Source organism: Globicephala melas, chromosome 10, assembly GCF_963455315.2.
Source record: "Globicephala melas chromosome 10, mGloMel1.2, whole genome shotgun sequence".
Lineage (NCBI taxonomy): Eukaryota > Metazoa > Chordata > Mammalia > Artiodactyla > Delphinidae > Globicephala > Globicephala melas.
The window spans coordinates 73121269-73144885 of NC_083323.1; the positions used below are offsets into that span (position 1 = coordinate 73121269).

Consider the following 23617-nt stretch of genomic DNA (forward strand, 5'->3'; position numbering starts at 1 on the left):
ACATCTATAACCAGAGTCAAGTTCCAACAGGGCCCAGAAGGTAATGTACAAAATGTGACATGGAAAGTATTACACATACCAAAAATTTTTCACATATGATTTTAACATTCTACATTTACCAAAACCTAGGTAAACAAGTGAGAATTAATCCTAAGGTTTTTAGATTAAGGTAGAAGAAATACAAATTTGGCTCAGGCTGAGGAGAGCAATAAGGTCTCACTTAGCCAAGATTCTGGATTCAATATGTTAAATCAAGAAGATAGGAGTAGCTTTAACATTTTCCTTTGCAAATGACTAAAATCTGGGACCAAAAAGTGCTTACATTTAATTAAATTAAATGCTAGAAATTCCCTGTCATATTACTGAGGGATACAACCAAAGTCTTAGTGAGATCGGAACGGTAGAATGTATTTATGATGTCCTATTTGTTTATTTATCTCCTAATGCACCCCTCAGGTGGATCAGAATACACTCTCTTCATTAAGTCTGGAAGAAATATATTCATGGGGAGTCCACAGTGTCCTTAATGAGCTCCTTTGTGATTACATATTTTTTTCTTTTTAAATATTTATTTATTTATTTAGCTACATCGGGTCTTGGTTGGGGCAGGTGGGACCTTCGCTGCGCCCTGAGGGATCTTTCATTGTGGTGCATGAGCTCTTCATTACGACGAGCAGGCTTCTCTCTAGTTGTGGTGCACAGGCTCCAGAGCACACAGGCTCAGTAGATGCGATGTGCAGGCTTCTCTCTAGTTGTGGCTCATGGGCTCCACAGTGCACAGGCTCTGTAGTTTGCACCACGTGGGCTATCTAGTTGTGGTGCACGGGCTCCGGAGTGTGCAGGCTCAGTAGTTGCGACACACCGGCTCAGTTGCCCTGTGGCATGTGGGATCTTAGTTCTCCAACCCGGGATGGAACTCGCGTCCCCTGCATTCTTAACCACTGGACCACCAGGGAAGTCCCTGTGATTACTTTCTATTGTTCAGAAATATAAGCAGAAACTACTGTCATGGATCTGGGGTCCCAGAAATCAATGGGGATAATGGAATTCCAGGGTGGCAGATGGCAAATAGAGGCACTTAATTTCCAGAGATAAAATAGTAATGGTAACTCCACTGCAGAGCAGAGCTGAAGCAGGAATCAGAATGTCTATGCTGCAAAGATTTTGGTGTTGAATAGTTCATCGTTATGTACCTAGAACTAAAATAAATGAGTAGTCTGTTAAATTTGTAAAAGTAAAAATTCCCAAATGTGTTAACCGTGATCTGTTTTAGAACACAATACAGTCACAGACATCCCTCAACCAGTTTACAGTAACCAGAGTCATTTTAATGAAAAGAAGACTGAGTCCTCTTGAGGAAAGACCTAGCTATATAGCCCAAAATGGATATTGTTAATATTTCTCCTAGCTTTTCCCTAAAGACCAGCAAATATTTGCCATGGTTACTATGAACTGGTGAAGGTGAAATCATCGGACTTTTCAAGGACATTTGACATTGACTCTGACCTCCCACTGATGCCTGGAGATAAAAATAGAACTGTAATGTACTAGTCAGAAGAGAGGCTTATGAAGGTCACATAATCAATGGAGTGTGTCCATTTCATAGTAGACCCAATGGACACCTAAACCCACACCGTGACTATCTTCTGAGTTCCAAAATACATAATCAGATAGCACATGCTCATCAGCGGACTTGGTTCTTTAACCCGTGGAAAGGGCTTTGTTATGGTAGGGAAAGCCTAGTGAAAACCCCTAGATCTTCCTTTACACATAAAATATTAAACCGGAAACAACACCACATCCCAAGAGGGATTTCAGAGATTAATGTCACTATCAAGCCCCTAAAAGTGCTGGAGTTTATTCCTACCACAGCTAATTCAACTTACCTATTTTGCTTGTGCAGAGGACAGATGTAAATAACCATTATGAAATGAGATTATTGAAAATATAATCATGCAGTGATTCCAATTGCATCTGCTAATCTAGATGTAGTTTCATTGCTGGAGCAAATCATTACATCTCCTGTCAACTGATAGGCAATGATAGATGTGGACAATGCTTTTCTTCTCTAAACTTTTGAGCAAAGAGGTAGTTTGCTTTCAGCAGGTAGAGCCAGAAACACAATTGTACTATTCTAGCTCAGGGGTATATCAACTGTTAAGCTTTCTGTCATAGTCTAGTCTGTAATGACCTGAAACACCTCTCAGTTCAAAACGATGTCATGTTTATACATTACATTTATGATGCGGTGATTTTGCATCTGATGAACAGGAAGTATCAGCAACTCTAGAGACTTTGACATGCATGTTAGAATTGGGGAACGCATCCCACAAAATTCAGGGACTTGCCACCTTGGTGACATTTCTAGGGGCTCCATCTCATAGGAATGTTGAAATATCCCTTCCAAGATGAGAGATAAATTGCTGCATCTTGTCCCTCTACTATTGAGAAAAGTTTTAACAGTCTATGGGTCTCTTTAGATTTGGGGTGCCACATATATCTCACTTTGCTGTATTATTCTTACTCATTTATTTAGTATCCTGAAAAGCTGCCAGTTTTGAGTGAGACTAAGTTTCTGCAATATGTCCATCTGCCAAGAAAGCTGTTCTGCTTGGACCATATGACTCAACGGATCCAATTTTGTTTTAAGTGTTTATGGCAGAAAACAAATGTATTGAACCTTTTGCAGGCTGGTATAAATGATTCACAGAATGGAGTTTTGGAATTTTGGAGAAAGCTATAACAGTTCCTACATATAACTTTCCTTCTGAGACATCACTTCTTTTTGATACCTTGCCTTAGCAGAGATGAAGTGCTTTATTTAACACAGGGCAGCCGGTTATCATAAAGCCTGAGACGCCCATCATGACCTGGGTTTATCTCAAGGAAATCAATTGCTGCTAAGAAAGTACATGGATACAAAACTTCAAATTTACAAAGTTCTATACAGGATGGAGGCTGACTTTTGCAAATAATACTTTAATTTTTTTTTTGGTTAAAGGAAAATAATTTTTATATTCAAATGCATATAAGTCTTAAGCAACTTACAGAATTTACTGTTGGAGTAAAAATGATTTTGGGAGCAAGACAAGCACCTCAAAGAGGAGAAGCAAAGATTAAAGAATTGGGGGCTTCCCTGGTGGTGCAGTGGTTGAGAGTCCGCCTGCCAATGCAGGGCACGCGGGTTCGTGCCCTGCTCCGGGAAGATCCCACATGCCGCGGAGCGCCTGGGCCCGTGAGCCATGGCCGCTGAGCCTGCGCGTCCGGAGCCTGTGACCCGCAACGGGAGAGGCCACAACAGTGAGAGGCCCGCGTACAGAAAAAAAAAAAAAAAAAGAATTGGGAGCCGCTGTAATCAAGGCAGGCTCTGCCTCCCAGATACCCTGCTCCTGAGCTGTGTTCTTTCCCAACAAAGCCTGTTGCCTGACAGCACCAGACCCTGTGCAGAAAAAAAAAAAAAAATTGATTTGTTTTGTTTAAGTAAATCAATAAACGACAAATGGTCTTGAATAAGGAGGGAAGGGGGCAAGGCACAACCTTTAAAAGAATGATATAGCCATAGGACATGACAAAAACTGTTTAGAACCAACCTGGTCCAAGATGGCGGAAGATTTGACTCCCAGTGGGCCTTGGGCTTCATTATATGCTCATTGTAATACATTAGCATGCTAAATGACACACCCACCAGCACCATGACAGTTACGAGGCTAACTATAAAAGACCAAAAAGTGGGCGGTGGCCCAATTCCTGGAAATCCCCATCCCTTCCCCCAAATAGTTGGAATAATCCTCCCACTCATTAGTCTATGAAATTACTCACCCCTATAAAAACTGACAACCCTACCCTGGGGCCTCTTACCTTCAGAGATGGCCCACACTCTGTCTGTGGAGTATGTATCTCCCTGAATAAACCTTCTTTCACTTTACTATAGCTCTCTCTTGAACTCTTTCCTGTGCGAAGCCAAGAATCCACACTTGGCAGCCGTCCCAGGGACTCGCCTGAGACCTGGGACGTGACCATCTTCTCGCACTCCACTTTATCTCCTGCAAGTCTGAATTGAAATAATAAATATTAAATTAGCTTTCTTCTAAAGGGATTTTTACATTTTCTTTAGTTTATGATAAGCCTAGAATGTGTGGTAACTTGGAATAAGAAAAAAAAAAAGATTTGAACGGAAAAGGCTGTGATGAACTACAAGGGGATGATTGGGTTCTATGGATAAACTGAGGAAGATAAGGATGCCAAAGATTCCGCAGTTAAGTCATTTGCTGTTTTTTGTTTGGTTATGAGTTCTCTCCTGTGTGGTCAGGTCACTGGAAGTTGCTGTTCTCTTGCTCTCTGTACATCCCCAGCTAGACCAGTGCCTGGGGTCTAGTTACACCCTACTCACATGACTGACCTTCCTACATACTGTCCCCAGGCCCCAGCTAGAGATTGTTCTTATCAAAGAGGAGGTGAGGGGCCTGCCCGCTGCTAGTTTCCCTGGTAACCAAAGAGCTAACCTGACTTCAATTCCCCCTATAACTGGCAATCTCCTCTTCCCCCCAGGAGCAAAGACTGGCACCGTGTGCTGCCCACCATCTGCTGCACATGGTGGGGTGTTGCTTCAGAAGTATAAGATCCCGCTATCCATTAAACCATTGATGTCTCTGTCACTGACTCCGGGCTCTTTCTTTGTCTTGAAGCTGGGCAACTACAGGCCTTGAAGGCCAGTGGAGTGCAACCCAACACCTCCTTAATGCCCATATTTTGTTTACTGCGTACAATCAAAGTTGTTATTGACAATTTGGAGAGTAATGCAAAAGACACATTAGTGGTAGGATGTCAGCAGTTGCAAAAAATAAGCCTCAATTTTGGTGATTTCAGATTGAGCTGGAATAGAACTCCCTTGGAAAAATTTAAAGTATATTTATAATAATAAAACCAACAACAATAGTGGTAGTTGTAATAATATAAACAATGATAATGACTGCCAACATTAATGCACACTATCTGCCTCAGGTATTGTTGAAGTGCTTTACCTGGATTATCACTTAATTATCACTATAATATATGAGGTAAAACTGTTGTTCCCTCTGTTTTCAGTGAAGAATTTGAGTCACCAAACATTTAAGAAACTTGCCAAAGATCAAACTTCTTACAAATGAAAGTCGCAGAGAGTCAGAGTTGGTAGACTTAGCTAATCACCCCTACACTAGTATACTCTCCATTTACAGAAATGAGGGGAGAGGGAATTTAGCCTTTGATTTATATTAATTGATAGAGTAATTCTAGAACACTGAGCTTCTTTGGGTTATGAATGCTATATTTGTGTTTATTTTGTGTGTATTTCCTACCTTTTAAGATTATTTTTCATTTTATTTATGTGCGACACAATTGTGTCATGAAATAAATATCACTAGAAATATATTTCTCATACTGTCAACTGGTTGCCAAGTCACGTACTTATAACTGTTTAAAACTGAGCAAGTACTATTATGTAAACAGATGTTTCATCCTCCGTAAGACTGGTGATTTATGAAATACATTTTGTAATAAGTTAAGAAGACTGTAGAAATATCACTTCCCCATAAATGAAACAAAAGAATCAATTTATTACACAGAAAATGGGTAATGTGCAAATTGGATTCTGTGACAACTCATTGAACAATCATGAGCAAACACAATAAAATGTAATTTCCTTTACCTTAAATTCTTTAAAGTTAGCAGTTAAAGCTGGATTCTCATATATGCCATTCCATATCTTCCAAGAAAATGATTTTGTGTGTCAAATATCTGTAGCAAGGATAATTCATGAGCTGAGATTTTAAGGGTGAAGAAACCAATGAAAAGTTGCACTGGTGTTCCTTTGCTTCAGACTTATAACTGCACAATGTTAATTTTTTTTTCAGTTTTGTGTGAGCTCATGTAGTGACAGGAAAGCATAATATAATCAAGACAGCAGGGAGCTTCTCTCTACAACTCGAATGAATTTACATTTGTCCATTATGTAAATGATTCTTCACCATTTGCCTATTTGAAGTAGTGGCAGAGTGAATTTCCATGTGCACTTATGAAAGTGTTTTCAAAGTCTTTCTACAATGATACAAAAATACTCATTTTTTCATTAATATTAAGATAAGTTACTGGTGTATTTCTATCAGAAATAAGAAATTGGTCAAATGTGTTCTTATTTTCTTTATTTATCTTGTATATGATTTATCCTGCAAAGCTAAGTCTGTTAATAGATTTATTTCATAACCTGAATTAGCCATGATTATAGTTTTAATAGTTGGAGGTCATTAAATACTTTTTATAATGTTTTTATAATAATTAGTAAATCCTCTAAAGTTTTCACTTAAAAGGGTGTGAAAACTATGTGTTAAATAAGAACAAAAATAAAATAAAAATATTATCACATCTATGACAGATATCTTTAATCAATAAATTCTAGAAATTTATCAAATAGAAAGTTTCCAGCCTCTGCAAGTTTTGAATTATATCCCTCTGGTTTTATTCTCTTGTAAGATAAATATAGTTGAATGAATTTTGCTGTAAATATGAAAAATACTTTCATCCCCAGAAGTTAAAGTGCATTTTAAAATGAATGCTTTTCAACATATTTCATTTAATAGTCAACTTTACTTTTGACTCAATGAATGCCATATATTTTTTATTCCTGAAATTTAGTTCACTTTATAGCAGTTGCACAAGTAGTCACTCACTCAGTCAGTGCAATTAATAACATACGGCAGGCAAGTAGTAAAAGTGTTTAAACCATTTATTTTCTTTAGTGCAGACTTGGGGAGGTTTGCTATGGCACAGATTTTTCACGAGTAAGCAAGTTTCTGTTCAGTAGTGTATATGACATTTTTTTCTGAGTTTATTGTCCAAAGAATAGTCTAAGCTCACAGCTCCATCCTCCTCAATGAATACTTCTCCCAAATTGCTCATCTACTTTTATGCTTTAACTATCACGTTTGTGGCCACAAACCTCATATTAACAACAAGTGCTCTAATTTTTTGTTTCTCTAATTATCTATTCAAAGCTACCTTCAAGGTATCTCCACTTTTATTTTCTCCCAACCACACAAATTTAATAGTCATAAACAAAAAGCTGTTTTTCTATTGCTCTTGTGCCTCTTCTTACCCTAGACTTTTCTTTTGCATCTGTAGATCATGCCCAGTCTGCCCTCTGCCCAGACTTGAAGGCTTCAATTTCTACTTCAGTGTCCACTTACATCCAGTACCTTCCATCGCTCTACTCTGGGCTTGTGTTCCTGCTTTAATTTGTTTCACAAAATGCCTTTATTTTGTAGTACCTCTGTCATCAAACTAAATCCCTTAGGCATCTAAGACTTTTCTGTAACTAGCAGAATGAATTCTTTTCAGAGTCATACTTATTTCTTATAACCATGCAAACCAACACCTTTAGTTAAGTCATCTTTATCAATACTACTTCTCCCCTTGTATCTCCTTCTACACACACACACACACACACACACACACACACACACACTTTATTCATATCGGCAACTGTTCCTTTCCTCATTTTATGCCTCACATGGGCAACCGTTTCTAATATGCTCAACTAATTCAAACCATATATTTTACTCTAAAGGTTGCCTAAGAATTTTCTTGCAAATTCTGAATTGCTTATGCTTAAATATTTCAATTCTTGATATTCTCTTTTTACTACCTCATCCACTGTGTGATGCATGGTGACCTGGAATTTAAGGAAAAATTCTAGAAGGATTTTCTAGAGGGTGGATGTTTTCTTTCATTTAAATTTTGATTAAATACATTGACATTATTTTAACACAATAGCACTTGTTTAAAAATGTTTCCTTATTTATAAATCAGTTAGATATAATAGTAAAGGTCATAAAAACCAATTGTAATAAAACTATAAATTTCAGGATTTCTATGGGAACCTAATGCAAAATGTAATTCAGAAGAGGATATATGAAAGCAGATTCTGTAGAAATTCTCTGAGTTCAAATATGTCATCATAGATTTTCACTCTGCTTCCAAATGACACAAGCGTGATATAAAGTAAACCTCTGTAAGTTTTTTATCATTTAAATTTGTAAATTTATTATCCATTCCAGCTTTTTAGTGTTTTTTAAAGACGTGGGTGGGATGCAGGCATTACTTCTTGCACCATTTTGGCTTCATACCACTAGATTTAAGCATTTAACAGTTGGAAGCCTCTTACGTGTTCATTTGTAGAAAATGAACTAGGGAGGATGGTTTCACAGTGACTCTCCTGCCTTCTCTCTGCTCCAAGTGGAACATCTGCTGGAGGTATGTGCATTCTTTCTGCAAAGACATGATGTCCTTGTACCCATTTTCAATTTCGTAATGATTGTCAGTGAGAACTGGTGAAGCGTGAAGTAGAGAGTGCAAGTTTGGTTGTCAGGAACAGCAATGATCTGTGCTAGATAGGAAGGTTAGATAGGAAGATAGAGGTTAGATAGGAAGAAAGGAGTTGATGTATTAAAAACTATGCTGGATTGAGGTCCTCTGGAAACCAAATCAGAGACATTTATTTGCATGAGATGTATCAGACGGTGCTCTTAGTCACAATTGCCATAAAGGAAAGGAAACAATGAGAGTTTGAACCTTGATGTAGTTGAAATAGAGGTTTCATTCACTCCTATGAGAAGCTCTAGAGTTTGTATGGCCAAATAGACTACAAGATCAAAATGAAAAATTGCAATAATGACGTAGGCAGAAAATTAAAAAGAGGAAAGAAAGAAAGAATGAATGAAAGGGAGAAAGATTGAGAAGAGACTAGTGAATAGCTGTAAAACTAATCAAATTGAAAAGGAAAAATGTTTTAAATGAATAAAAAATCATAAATATCATGAAAAATAAATTAAAAATCATAAACTGTATATATTGGCAGAGCATAACAGGAAATATCTCATAAAACTTTGTGCACTGCACTAAATTTGGGTATCTTCACATAGTAGAAATCTATTTTAGTATTAACATAAAATTTCATGTTGTAAAGCCTCCTAAATAACCATTAACAAGATACAAGGACACATTTTTAACAGAATTAACTTGTAATTTTTAATGCCTGGATTTAGGAATAGTAAAATAAATACTGGGTTTTGATAAGCCCAGTGGAACACCAGGATATTTGAAAAGATAAAAAATTATTAATTTTAGTCATGAATTAAATTAATCAATACATAAAATATCTACTATGACATTAATAACACTCAAATACAACTGATTTTTTTCAGGCAGTATAGACCTTTCTTCTTTCTTATTTTCCCTATTTTGCAACTTTTTGCTCTTTTTCAATTTTTTAAATTTATTCTCTTGTTTTTTCCATCTGCCTCTTTCTAATGTTTATTATTGAAGCTAGATTTATGGATGTCAAAGGAACATATTAAACCCCACAAAATTTAGTAATAATGACTCCTCTGAAAATATGAAGTAAAGGCCAAATGCTGTTGAGTGGCATGTAGATGGAAACTCAAGAAAAAATAATATTTATTATAAAATTAAGCTTATCATCAAATTTGTAAACATGTAAATGGTGTTAGAGACTAGATTTTTCTGTCAGTTTCTCTATATCAGTAGAAAAGGCAACAAGTGCAGAAAAATAAACAAGCAACAACGATGACCTTCCACATGCTATCTGCACTCTCAATATTTTTGTACTTATTTGACATAGCAAACTCTTAATGAAATGCATGCTGGGGTAAGGAATGGCGCTGGGGCAGATCGTTGTAACACTCTGCTGGTAAATAACATTGCTCCCCTCCTAATTCTAAGAATCATTCAGTTTCTCTAAGGAAATATATATATTTTGTTGTTGTTGTATTGTTTGTGGGAGGAGGATGAGATGTCAATTTTGAAGCAATGGAAAAGAAGGAAAGATGTAAAGATAAAAACTGGAAAGACTAATTCCAGAACTGATTTTCAAAATTGCCTGAGAGAAATAATCTATATTGTCAGAAATCAGGATAGTGATTTCCTTTGGGAGTTGCTACTAGAAGCAAAGATGAAGGAGGCTTCTAGACTAAAATGTTTAACAAAATTAGTGTACCCCCTAAAACAGTAGCTCTTTTTTTTTTTTTTTTTTTTCCAGTACACGGACCTCTCACTGCTGGGGCCTCTCCCGTTGCGGAGCACAGGCTCCGGACGCGCAGGCTCAGCGGCCATGGCTCACGGGCCCAGCCGCTCCGTGACATGTGGGATCTTCCCGGACTGGGGCACAAACCCGCGTCCCCTGCATCAGCAGGCGGACTCTCAACCACTGCACCACCAGAGAAGCCCAGTAGCTCATTTTTAATGCTTCAAGAATACTTAAAAATAATTTTTTTAATGATTAATGTAAACTATGGAAATAGCACACAAAATAAGTACACAACTAATCATGGTAATTCATACCTGTTTTTTTGTTGTTGTTTTTGTTTTTTTTCGGGTGTGCCATGCGGATGTCAGGATTTTAGTTCCCTGACCAGGGATTGAACCCAGGCCCCCTGCAGTGGAAGCCCAGAGTCCTAACCACTGGACCACCAGGGAATTCCCTCATGTCTGTATACTCTAATCATGTGATAGAGAAGCTTCTAAGATATTCCCCTAAGATCCCTGCACTGTAGTGTAAATGACTTATATAATCTCCTTCTCTTGAGTGTGGGTGTAGTCTGGAATATAATGGGATATCACTTGTGTGATTAGTTTACTAATAAGCTAACTGTGTGTTATGCAGAAGGGAGATTATTCTTGTGTGGCTGACCTAATTACATAAGCTTTTAAAAGAAGGTGAAACATCAGAGATGGAAGAACACAAATGAAGATGAGAATTCCATCAATAGTCTATCATAGAAATCAATTAATGAAATTTATTTTGAGTTCATAGATTTTTATTTTATTGCATTTTCTCTTTAAAATTTTAATCTAATTATTATTGTTAATTATTATAGGTACAATTATCTTATTTTATTAATTTCAACTCTCACCTTTCTAATTTTCTCTCTTCTACTTTTTTTGGGTTTAATTTGATTTTCTTTTTCCAGCATCTTAAGGGAATAATTTAAGTCATTGTATTCATAATTCTTTTTTTTCCTAATATAAATACTTAAAGACACATATCTCAAGACTGTTTTAGCTATATTGAACAAATTTTGATCTACTGTGTTTCCATATTTACTCATTAAAATATTTTCTATTTTCCCGAGTATTTTTTTGTCCCAAGTGTTATTTGTAAGTGAATTGTTTAGTTTCTGTGCACTTGAATATTTTAATATGCCCCTTTTTGTGAATTACTAATTTAATTATGCTGTATAAATGGACTCATACAATATGTCGTATCTGTGGATGTCTTTTTATATCTGGAATAAAATTTACAAGGTTTTTCTATATTGTAGCATGTATCATTACTTAATTCTTACAATGAATAATATTTCATTGTATGGATATAACACATTTTATTTGCTCATTTATCAGTTGATGGACATTTAGATTATTTCTACTTTTTGTCTATTAATAAACCATGCTGCTGTGAAAAAGTGAAGAGAAGTTATGGTAGACATATGTTTTTATTATTCATAGGTATATACATATGAAAATACCGAGGAGGGGAATTTCTGGATTATATGGTAACTCTATTTTTAACATTTTGAGAAACAGCTGAACTATTTCCCATGGAGTCTATATCATTTTACATTCCTACCACCAATTTCTCAACATCCTGGCCAGCTAGTTTTATGATCTGTCCTTTTGACTTTAGTCATCCTAGTAGGCATTAAATAGTGAATATACTGTGAGTATCCTACTATATCAGTATCAGAGATGATCATGTGCTGTGTGTCATTTAATCTATTAATAGAGTATATTATATCGATAGTTTTTACGTATAAAACTGCCAATGCATTCTCTGGATGAAGCCCATTTAGCCGTATATACTTATTTTTATATATTGTTGGATTCATTTTTTCCGAGTATTTTTTGAACACTCTTTGTCTATATTCATTAAGAATATTGGTCTATAGATTGCTCTTATAATGTCCTTATACTAGATGGAAAATAGCCACCTGTCTTATTTCTATAGCAAGGAAACATTTTTTCACACTAATTCATGAACTCATTCTGTTCTATCATGATACATGCAGAAATAATGCAAATTTATATTAACATAGGAAAATTAATCATCATTATCATGAGGTGTTTCTTTTCAATGAAAGAGAAGCATGTAATTTCCATGTGCAGATGCACATTTAATGGGATCAGCTGTATGGTGATGGACAGAAACTACATTTTTGGTGGTGAACATGTTGAAAAGTATGCAGAAGTAGATAATATCATGTTGTACACATGGAACTTACATAATGTCATAAACTGACATTACCTCAATAAAAAACAAATCTAAAAAAGCACACTTAAGAAGAAAATTACTGTCTTGCTTTATGGTGCTTTTAAAAATGATTTTCCTCCTTCAGTGTTGTTACTTCAAATCTAATAAATTTAAGATGTATATGTAGGGTAGTGTTTATATCTCATATGTGGTTGGCCCATAAATATTATTTACAATATGCACAGTTTTACATTAGGGTATTATTTCCTGACCTCTCAACTAAAGTTTATAAATAACTGATTCTGACATTCTGTACATTGTAATATAAATGAGCATGGGGTACAATATCAACCTCTTACCATGACTGATCACTAACACTCAAGAATGTTTTATGTTGGAGTGGAAAAGACTTGACTATCATTGAATGGAAAACAGAAACATGATTATACTTAGAAAATAAAGGCAGTAAATGGTTCATTTGCTCTCTTTCCATTTGCAGAATTGTAATAAAAATGCCAACTAGATTGATATTTAGGCAAAAGTACATTGCAATGAAGTTCAGATTATAAGAGGAGCTGCATTAATATACAACATTCTTGTTTGAGCCTGCTTTTCTATTTCAATTTCAAGAGTACTTGGGTATTTTAATTTCAGTTATAGATACCCATTTAGCAACTCTCTTTTCTATAAAATAAATGTTAACACTTCTAAGTTATTCCATTTTACCATGTTTTCTTAGATTTTAATCTTAATATTAAAAAAAATCACAACATTTGAAAGAAGTTACAGTCCTGTATATCACACAGAGTACTGAATGCCTTCTAGTTCACACATTATTAGGCTGCTGTAGCAGCTGCATAGGATTTAGCACAACATATGGTGTTGATTCTTTCTCTTTTTTAATGAAAATCTGATTTATAAATCTCTTGCAACAAACTGGTGGTGAAATGTTTAGCAAAGCTATAACACATATTACTTGATATTTAAAAATGCCACCTTTTTTTCTCGTGAGCACAATGATGACAGACGTATGAAGGTATGCTAAAAGAGGAGCGGAAATAAAATGGAAGGGAAGAATGAGAAAAAATGTAGAATTACAAGATAATAACTAATACTCTCTAAAATGAGTCTCATAAAATAATGTTATTTTTATTGGTTAAATAATTATTTGAGCTGTAATTTTAGAGTTTTTAAAAAAATTTTAAAGTATTAAGGTTGTAGTATGGTGTTTTGTGTGTTTTATTGAGGGAGGGTAGAGAGGTAGTACAGCAGCTAAAGAAAAACTACACTGTTTCAGGATGTGTTAGAATGCTATGTAAGACATTTCAAATAAATGTTCTTAATATGAACAATATCAATTTTTAAAATATAGAAAAATTGTATTAGCAATTAAAATAAAACGAAAAGTGTCATACAGGCTCTAGCTATACATATTCCAAGAAACAAACCTTGATGAAGATTGCCTTTCTTATTCATCAGTTCCTATTTTTCTATGCCCATGGCATTTATTCTTTCTAGAAATTAACTAGTGACTTGATATCATCTCATGTAAGAACTGATTCTGACTAAAATATTTTCCTTATATTCTTGAAGATTCCCTGTTATGGTACCTGTAATCTTTCCACTTAGATGAGGAACTACTTAAAACATCTTCCAATGAAAATATATTTATCAAGAGGAGATTTAAGAAGGGAGAAAACCATCCTTTACCTCTAAAGTGATACAATGCAGGTGTTTTAAGGAAAAATAGATTTTCCTTATACATACATATATGCAGAGAAGCTTGATTCTCAATCTAAGTTTTAATCCTCATTACACCTCAAAACTAATATTTTGTTTATTAAGATGCTATCATAAGCTGTACTAGCAGCCCTTCTCGAAAACAACACTTACATCATCACCAGTGGTGGTATCTTATTTTTTAATGTCACTGGTAGATTACAGACTGGGAATTAGATGTGTTTTTTTATAACCGTTTACTTAGTGCCAAGTATTCATATGTTCATGCAGTCTGAGCTTGAGAATGTTGGGAATGACAGTTTCTATTTTCAGGCTAATCTTTTCTCTCTGTTGACCAAGTAACCTTTCCAGTCTTCACTTCCTCTTTATTCAGAATAAGTCCCCATCCCCCATTCCTGACAAAAGAGAGCCTCGATATTCTGGAATAATCTTCCTCACCCTAATTTAGATGTGTCAAACCATGTCTGAATACTAGAGTGAGTGTGATTCAGCCACAAGCTGGTAACTCCACTAAGACTAGTGAAGTCAATACTAGACCCCTAAGAAATAAAGCACTTAGGGCTAGCAAAGAAGAGATTTTTAAAAAAGAAAAATACTAATATCTATTGCTGACTAGTGAATTTTTATTCATTTTATTTATAATAAACAACTTAGATCTTATTATGCCAATAAATCTTATTAAGCCAATTAATAACGCTGGTACAATATTTATAGCTGTTTCTAACAGAATTCATTTTATGTATAAATGGCCAGTCACTATTCTTGTTCTCATTATTACTACCGTTATGCCCATCCTCACTGAACACAAATAATTTACAGTAATCTGTGATCTCTCTAGAAAAGGAAATGGCATTAAGGGAAATGGCATTAAGGAAATGGCATTAAGGGAAATCACAGATCGGCAGAGAGGAAATTAATTAAATATTAAATTAAATCTTGACAGCAAGCTTTCAGAGGCAGCAAAAAATCTCCATTGATGATACAAAGCAAATACACTTAACATCTTTCCTCATCTGTAGTATCTCAATAGATACTCTACAGATCTAATACAGACCTAGATAACAGATCTAATGATCTGTCACATGAAACACCTGCTCCAAAGTTTCTTTTCTCCCAACTCCTAAAAACATGAGTTCTACAACCCAAGCTAGGAGGTAGATTTTTGCCCCTTTTTTCTTCTCTCACATTGCTTAAGAGGCTTTCTACTTCAGTTGTCTGTAACTCCAGAGTAGTTTAAGTTATTCGACTTTTTCTGAATTTCATTTTAGTGCATCTCAAGAGGCTGACATTGATCAGACTCAGAGAATCTATCTTTTAATTCAAAGACTGAGTAAAAATCTGTAAATGCCCGTGCGTGAATGCATAGTTAGGGTCAATATTACTTTTTCAGTACCCATACCTTTACACTGCACCTGACGTGTTGCACTGATAAACACTATCAGGTATTCTAGTTTGCAAAAACTGTAAGGACCACTTCAAATGCATCTCTGGGAAACTAGCTGTTGGAACTGTCCTCAAATTTATCCTGCTGAGGCTAAAGTTTTCTTATCTATAAAATACTCTTCAGGGACTTACTTGGGGGTCCAGTGGTGAAGACTCCATGCTTCTACTTCAGGGAGCACAGGTTCAATCCCTGGTCAGGGAGAAAAGATCATGTATGCCATGCCATGCAGCCAAAAATAATAATAATAATAAAATACTATTCATTACTTAATTAAAAAAATAATGGGGGAAGCAGTAAAAGCCCTCAATTCCAGAGGGTGAGAAAGGTTGGGGATAGAGAGCTGTGAAGTTCTTTTAATTCGTCCAGCACAGAAAGACTGATTTACCTAGAAATACCATTTGCTTAGTTTTCATGAAGTGCTTACTTCTGCGTCTATGACCCTTTCTTCCAACCCCAGGCCCTCTTTGCCCCCCTTTGACAGCTGAGTCCTCTTCACTTGGTTCTGGATTCCAAGGCCAGGCCAGTCTAGATGGGATCTCTCTCACCTGAATATGAAAGTGATGATGATTCATATTGGACCTAACTCAGTATACATGAAGACACCGCTGGTAGAATCTATGCTTGGCCATAGTTTGGCACTTCCGGTAGAACAATACTCAGTAGCCATCCAGATTGAACTGGCCATTGTGCAGGATTTTTGTTCCAGAAGGTTGGAAAACTTACAGCGACAGTAGGCTGCTGGCCATCTTCTTCAGATTTACCAGTCAAAGTAACTATGTGCAAATGAACTGGGACAGAGTTGAAAAAAGATATAAAGAAAGCAGGAAGACCTGATTCAGAAATGAGCAAATAAAGCAGCACCTGAAATCAGCAATATAATTGAAGCAGCAACAGAATTTATCAAACAGGACATTGTGATGTTCAGTGGATTTGTGAGAGGCTATTTGCTAGGCCTTGCCTCTTAAGGACATGAGTGTTCTGTCACAGTGGATTCAACCTGAGAGGAGAAGGGGTGGTAACATGATGATGTCTCTACAGTTCCAGACACCAGATTCTCCAGGGTGTGAAGAAAAAAGTAGTTGGGCAAAATGGAACTCACAACTTACCGTTTGTCTTCTGACAAATCCTGCAGCGCAGCCAAAAAATAAATAAAGTGAATCCACTTTAAAAAATATATATGTTTGCAATAAACTAAAAGGATTGTAATGCCCTTTTGTGGAAGGTCTTAGAAATACTAGAATTATTGAATATATTAAATAGATTCTACTGATATAAAATAGTAATAATGGGGGGAAAATCACTGCTGTTCTAGTCTCTGTGACATAATTAATGCAGCTTGTATCTCCCAAATCTTACCATTCTGTTTCTCTTGCAGGACCAGAATACGGTGCTGCCCTTTGCATTCTCTGCTTCCCAGCACAGAAAACACTGGCAAAGAACAGGCAAGGAAGCTGGACATTTAAGCCACTCTAAACTACAGATTATTCTTGAAGGAGAATCTTTTAAGGAACTGAGTTTTTGGTTTTACATGTATAGTAATGAATATATACAACTGAATTTTACAGTTATTTTTAAACAGTTGTATAAATGTTTTCTTAACTGAGAGATGACTGATTTTACTTTTCCTGTTTTCACTTGTATTCATTATGATGTTTTTAAAATTATAAGCCTTGAATCAATATACTTATGTGAGTGTTGATAAAAGTAATCATTTCTAAGCTTGTTTATCTCATGCCATAATATATACACATATTTCAAGATATTGAATTTATAGAAAATATATAGAAAAATATATGGAAGTGAATATTTAGAGAAAAAATCACTACTGATCACACCTCGTCAAATGATAAGATATGACAATTTCCCCTAACTATTGTCAATACAAATGCTATTAATGCATTTGTATATGCAATGAAACTTTTGAAAATTCATGTAGGAAAATTATATCAGACAGCTCACAGATTAGATTGTACAAATATTGAGTACATTAATGATTATTCATTAAAAACAATCCTAGGTAAAAATAGTAATAAGATATCGGTATTAAGCCAATCCTTTGAAGTAAAAAGTAATGGCATATAGGGTGTTAATAGATATTAGAGACATAAATTAAAGTGATTGGGCTAACTAAGGCTATAATGCCACACTAGCAATTCAGATTATTATGAGTGTTTTGTAGTGTCAGCCTGGGAATGCTCAAGGAAGTATATTCCAAACTTCCTTAATGATAAATGTCATCAGACGAGATAGCTAAACGTAATGATTATCAGACCTCTGCCCCAAGAGATTCTCATTCAGTAGATTGTATTGTGACATTGTTATCTATAGTGTACCTGTAGTCCTCCTGGGGACTGTTCAGGCAAGCTTGAAAATCACCAAGGCTAAGAGGTCTGTGACCTTGGCACACTCTGAGCCTTTTAATCTTCCTCACTTGTACTTAAAGTTTGTGAAATAGGTTATAATTGTCAGATTATATAAACTATTTGTTTTATTTTACAGCATTTGCTCACCTGGTCTTATTTGTGACTAACAACTCTGTGAACTACTTGATATATATTTCATATATTCTTTACTTGGATTTAAGGATGCACATGCGTTCTCAAACTTAATGTGCATGAGGATCACTTGGACAAATCATTAAAATGCAAATGCATGCTCTGCCACCTAGATTTTGATTCATTTGGTCTCTGATGGGACCTAGGAATTCACATTTGAAATAAGCACTCCTGCTGATTCTGATGAAAGTGCTGTACAGATTATATATTCAGAAATCCCACTGTAGAGGACTGATGAATTAAAATCACAGTAACTGTTGGAAATCCACCTAAATCTAAACAAACCCTGTGGAAATACTTCTGTGTTTGGAGCTTCCTACCAGCTGCCAACGGATTACCTGAATTTTACTATAAATGGTGCACTTGAATGTCATAAGACATTCTCTTTCTTCATTGGAATTATTTTGAGATTCATTCTATTTAAAAGACACTACAAGGAGGGCTTCTCTGGTGGCGCAGTGGTTGAGAGTCCGCTTGCCAATGCAGGGGACACGAGCTCGTGCCCCGGTCCGGGAAGATCCCACATGCCACGGGGCAGCTAGGCCCGTGAGCCATGGCCACTGAGCCTGCGCGTCCGGAGCCTGTGACCCGCAACGGGAGAGGCCACAACAGTGAGAGGCCTGCGTACCACAAAAAAAAAAAAAAAAAAAAAAAAAAGACACTACAAGGACAGAACTTCTAGGTGATTTAATTAAGACAAAACTCCTATTATTTGCTATTTAGGTAAACTATTTTATTTTTAATGTCCAAGCAAAATAATTGTTTGCAATTATACTCTTTACCAATGTATCAAAAACTCCACAAAGAAACTGGTATTATATTTTCCTACAGGAAATCTTGCAATTTTTCAGTTCACATTTTTAGTTAGGTAAAACACAACTTTCATTACTATGCACAGTGAGAATTTAAATGTTTCTGATCCTTTCTGCAATAAAATGTTATGTACATGCTTTAAGACAGTTGAATTACTATGCTTCTCACTAATGATGGAGTAAAATTTTACGTGAATGTGTTATAATATTTCTGAATCTCATTAAATATTACATTCATAGAATTTTATTTTAGAACAATAGCTATCATCTCTTAATTGTTATGATCCTGAAACACACCAAATGCATTTCACTTGGTCAAATTTGCATTGTAACTTATTTTAAATGTTTAATCTTAGACATCTGAGTTATTAGAAGGGTTGATTCAAAAATCGAATGTGTCTGGCTTGCAGAAGAATGAAACTGTCAATCCTATAATGATTAAAATAATGGATTAACAAATGTGCTAACCATATAAACAGTGGCTTTTTATATTGGTGTATCAGTGTTTTAAATTAGGTAAAATTTGTCAATGTGATCAGCTTTGTCTTTTTTACTTTCAGATGATATAGTCCAATTTAATGAGGAATAATAACACTGGCTTTCTCACAGAGTTATTACCACAATGCAATCAGCAAAGTATGTTAACAATTTGGATAAACAGTCCTTGTGTGTGTGTGTGTGTGTGTGTGTGTGTGTGTATGAAAGTGCACATATGCCTGTGTGCACACAGAGTACATGTTTAATTATAATATTGATATTTTAAAATACAGTTATATTTATCTGTGTGAACACATTTTATTTCTATTTTGAACAGAGTGTTATTAATTCAACCATGCTATTGACCATCTATTTCTGATTTCCTAAATAATTATTTTAAACAGAAGTCATGTTCCTTTATCCAGGTTGATTTTCCTCATCGAAATTGTGTGTAGAAGAATAATATCTTGATGAGAAAAAGAAGAAAGACTGCAGAGTCTAACCCTAATTTTAGAGGGATAGCTTTTTATCTTCATCCCTGACATCAAAAGAGGAGGTATCATAACATTTTAAAGCTTGAGCTTTTTATTTGACTGAGATTAGAAAATAAGGAACTCTGGATTTTGTACTTGTTTACCTGAAAACATCAAATTTAATACAACTCAAAAGATATATTATATTCTAGTTTACTTTTCATATGTCATTGTTATAGTCAAATGTTCTCTTTTTTCCAGAAGATAAAGTTTTCCTTTGTGAATACATTTTTTTTAACTTTTCATTTTATATTGGAGTATAGTTGTTTTGTTTTGTTGCCACACCATGCGGCTTGTGGGATTTTAGTTCCCTGACAAGGGATCGAACCCAGGCCCTAGTCAGTGAAAGTGCAGAGCCCTAACCACTGGACCATGAGGGAATTCCCTGGAGTATAGTTGATTAACAATGTTGTGTTAGTTTCAGGTGTACAGCAAAGTGGTTCAGTTATACATATACATGTATCTATTCTTTTTCAAATTCTTTTCCCTTTTAGGTTGTTACATAATATTGAGCAGATTTTCCTGTGCTATACAGTAGGTCCTTGTTGGTTATCCATTTTAAATACAGCAGTGTGTACATGTCAATCCCACACTCCCTAACCATTCCTTCCCCCCACCCTTCACCCCTGGTAACCATAAGTTTGCTCTCTAAGTCTGTGAGTCTGTTTCTATTTTGTAAATAAGTTCATTTGTCTCATTTGTTTTTAGATTTCACATATAAGGTATATAATACAATATTTCTCTTTCTCTGTCTGACTTACTTCACTCAGTATGACAATCTCTAGGTCCACCCATGTTGTTGCAAATGGCATGATTTCATTCTTTTTAATGGCTGAGTAATATTCCATAGTATATACGTACAACATCTTCTTTATCCATTCCTCTGTCGATGGACATTTAGGTTGTTTCCATGTCTTGGCTGTTGCAAACAGTGCTGCAATGAACATTAGGGTGCATATATCCTTTCAGACCATGTTCTTCTCTGGATATATGCCCAGGAGTGAGATTGCAGGATCATATGGTAGCTCTATTTTTAGTTTTTTAAGGAAACTTCATACTGTTTTCCATAGTGGCTGTACCAATTCACATTCCCACCAAAAGTGTAGGACGGTTCCCTTCTCTCCACACCCTTTCCAGCATTTATTGTTTGTGGATTTTAAAATTTGTATGGAGACACAAAAGACCCTGAAGAGCCAAAGCAATCTAGAGAAAGAAAAACGGTGCTGGAGGAAACAGGCTCCCTGACTTCAGATTATACTACAAATCTATAGTCATCAAAACAGTATGGTACTGGCACAAAAATAGACATATAGGACAATGGAATAGGATAGAAAGCCCAGAAATAAACCCACACACCTATGGTCAATTAATCTACGACAAAGGAGGCAAGACTATACAATGGAGGAAAGACAGTGTCTTCAATAAATGGTGCTAGGAAAACTGGACAGCTACATGTAAAAAAATGAAATTAGAACATTCTTTAATGCCATACACAAAAATATGGTCAAAATAGATTAAAGACCTAAATGTGAGACCATAAACTATAAAACTCTTAAAGGAAAACATAGGCAGAACACTCTCTGACATAAATTGCAGCAATATCTTTTTCGATCCGTCTCCCAGAGTAATGGAAATAAAAACAAAAATAAAGAAATGGGACCTAATTAAATTCAAAAGTTTTTGCACAGCAAAGGAAACCATAAACAAAATGAAAAGACAACCCACAGAATGGGAGAAAATATTTGCAAATGATGTGACCAACAAGGGATTAGTCTGCAAAATTTACAAACAGCTCATGTGGTTTAATATCATCAAAACAAACAACCCAAACAAAAAATGCACAGAAGACCTAAATAGATATTTCTCCAAAGAGGATATGCAGATGGCCAAGAGGCACATGAAAAGATATTCAACATTGCTAATTATTAGAGAAATGCAGATCAAAACTATCGATACAATGAGAGATTACCTCACACCAGTCAAAATTGCTATCATCAAAAAATCCACAAACAATAAATACTGGTAAATATTATTTTTATTTTGTATTATAAGTAATTGTTTTTAATAGCTAAGAATTAATACATTTATAACAATGTCTTAAAAACAGAGAAAATCACAATTTGTGAGAATTTAAAGCCAAAATAGATCTATTTATTTCTAAAACATAAAATTGAAAAATGATTATTATTACAAGTATTCAAGTGCGTCATGAGCAGTGTTTAAAAAGATTTATAGACTTGTATTTCATCTAATATAGGAAATCATTCTAGATACTTATTTGTCCAGGGGATTAGTTAAACAAATGTCCCTAACCTATTTAAATTTGTCATCTCAATTGAACACAGGTCTCAAGAAGTGAATTGGTGGACTCTGAAACACATGGACACACTTTGTGACCGTCCTATTATTAGAAGCTAAAAGGTAATTACAAATCACAGAGGTGGCAGTGGCTCGAAGGGGTCAGGTTAGAAAGACGAGGAGAAAAATTATGGTCTAATTTTTTTAAAAAAGGATGTGTGTTTAAACCCAATTGAGTTATTTAATGAGTAGATTTAGAGAAAAGATGGTACCCTGTCACACCACTTTAGCATACTGAATAGCTCAAGGGGAAAACGTTGCTAGGAAGCTTTAATTAATTTCTTCATCTAATCCTCTGTTAACACTAAACAAGCCACTGTCACATGCATCATATGAATTCCAAGGACAAAGTAAAAGCCATTTAAAAGTAGTCATATCCCAATAAGGTTATTAAGAGACCATTTCTAAGTTCCTCATTGAAGTTAATGCATTTAACACTAATACTGTTCAAAATCCATATTACAGTCCAGCAATTTCATAAAATATTGACTGCTTTGGTGTGTCCTTATATACTAATGTATTATATTTTTAAGTAACTTAGTGAGGCAAAAGTCCAGGTTATTTAGTTTCAGCTTGTTGTGAGAGATTGCAACTCCTGTAACAGCTTTAAATTGCAATAGCTCAAGCCTTTGGGTATATCAGTTTCTGTCTCTAAAATTGAGTGCCAGCATCACAGCCTCTGTATTTTGTCTAGAGCTTTTCTCTCTCAGGGTTATGCAAAACAATAGGAGATTAATGGGGTAACATAGTAAAAAGTTTTATGAATGATAAATATTATCCCTATTTTTCTGTAGGAGAAATGGAGTCATATGTAGGTTAAGTAACCATTAAAAGTGTTATAGAAAAGGATCCATTTATGCTGCATTTAACTGCATTCCAAGCACTTATTCTTTGCTAATCTCCTTAACTGTCACTTTGAGTGCCAAAGGTGAGGTACGTATCCTGTGTAAACATATGCAAATTTTGAATCATTTAAGCTGTCTTTTCAAATATTGATCAATATATCAAGTTTGATGATCAAAAACCAGAATTTTCCTTACTCTTTGCCAAAAAGCCCCTTTTAGTGAGATTTTCTTTAATGTAATGAGGCGGGGCTGGGGGGAGGCATAGGTTTGCATATAAATGTATTTCCCATCAGTAAACTTACTTCCCCAAACATCTAGTACTATCTAGTACTGAAAAGCTGGTGTAGAAAGAATGTCAAAGTCCATGCTGGAGAATAAAATCCTTCCCCACTGAAAACTGTAGAGCAGGTCTGAAGGGAATGACATCTCTCGCTATCTTAAGGAAATTCTTTTTCTTTTCTTTTTTCCTGTCAAAATGCAGCTTAATTCAGTATGAAGACTATGTATAGTGGCTTGTTGCTTAAGGTCCTACAATGTTTTTTGCATAACGGTAAT

General features: G+C 35.3%; 1 long non-coding RNA gene and 1 pseudogene across 1 annotated transcript; one reads left to right on the forward strand and one right to left on the reverse strand.

The window, feature by feature from the left end:
* Positions 1-346: 346 nt before the first annotated feature.
* LOC132598002 (uncharacterized) lies at positions 347-15741 on the reverse strand. The gene is made up of 3 exons (XR_009565602.1): positions 15614-15741; positions 3859-4051; positions 347-1199 (listed from the first exon to the last, which is right to left on the reverse strand). It is a non-coding gene; the product is annotated as an uncharacterized lncRNA (long non-coding RNA).
* A 270-nt stretch (positions 15742-16011) lies between these two features.
* LOC115850533 (FUN14 domain-containing protein 1 pseudogene) lies at positions 16012-16447 on the forward strand (annotated as a pseudogene).
* The last annotated feature ends 7170 nt before the right edge of the window (positions 16448-23617 follow it).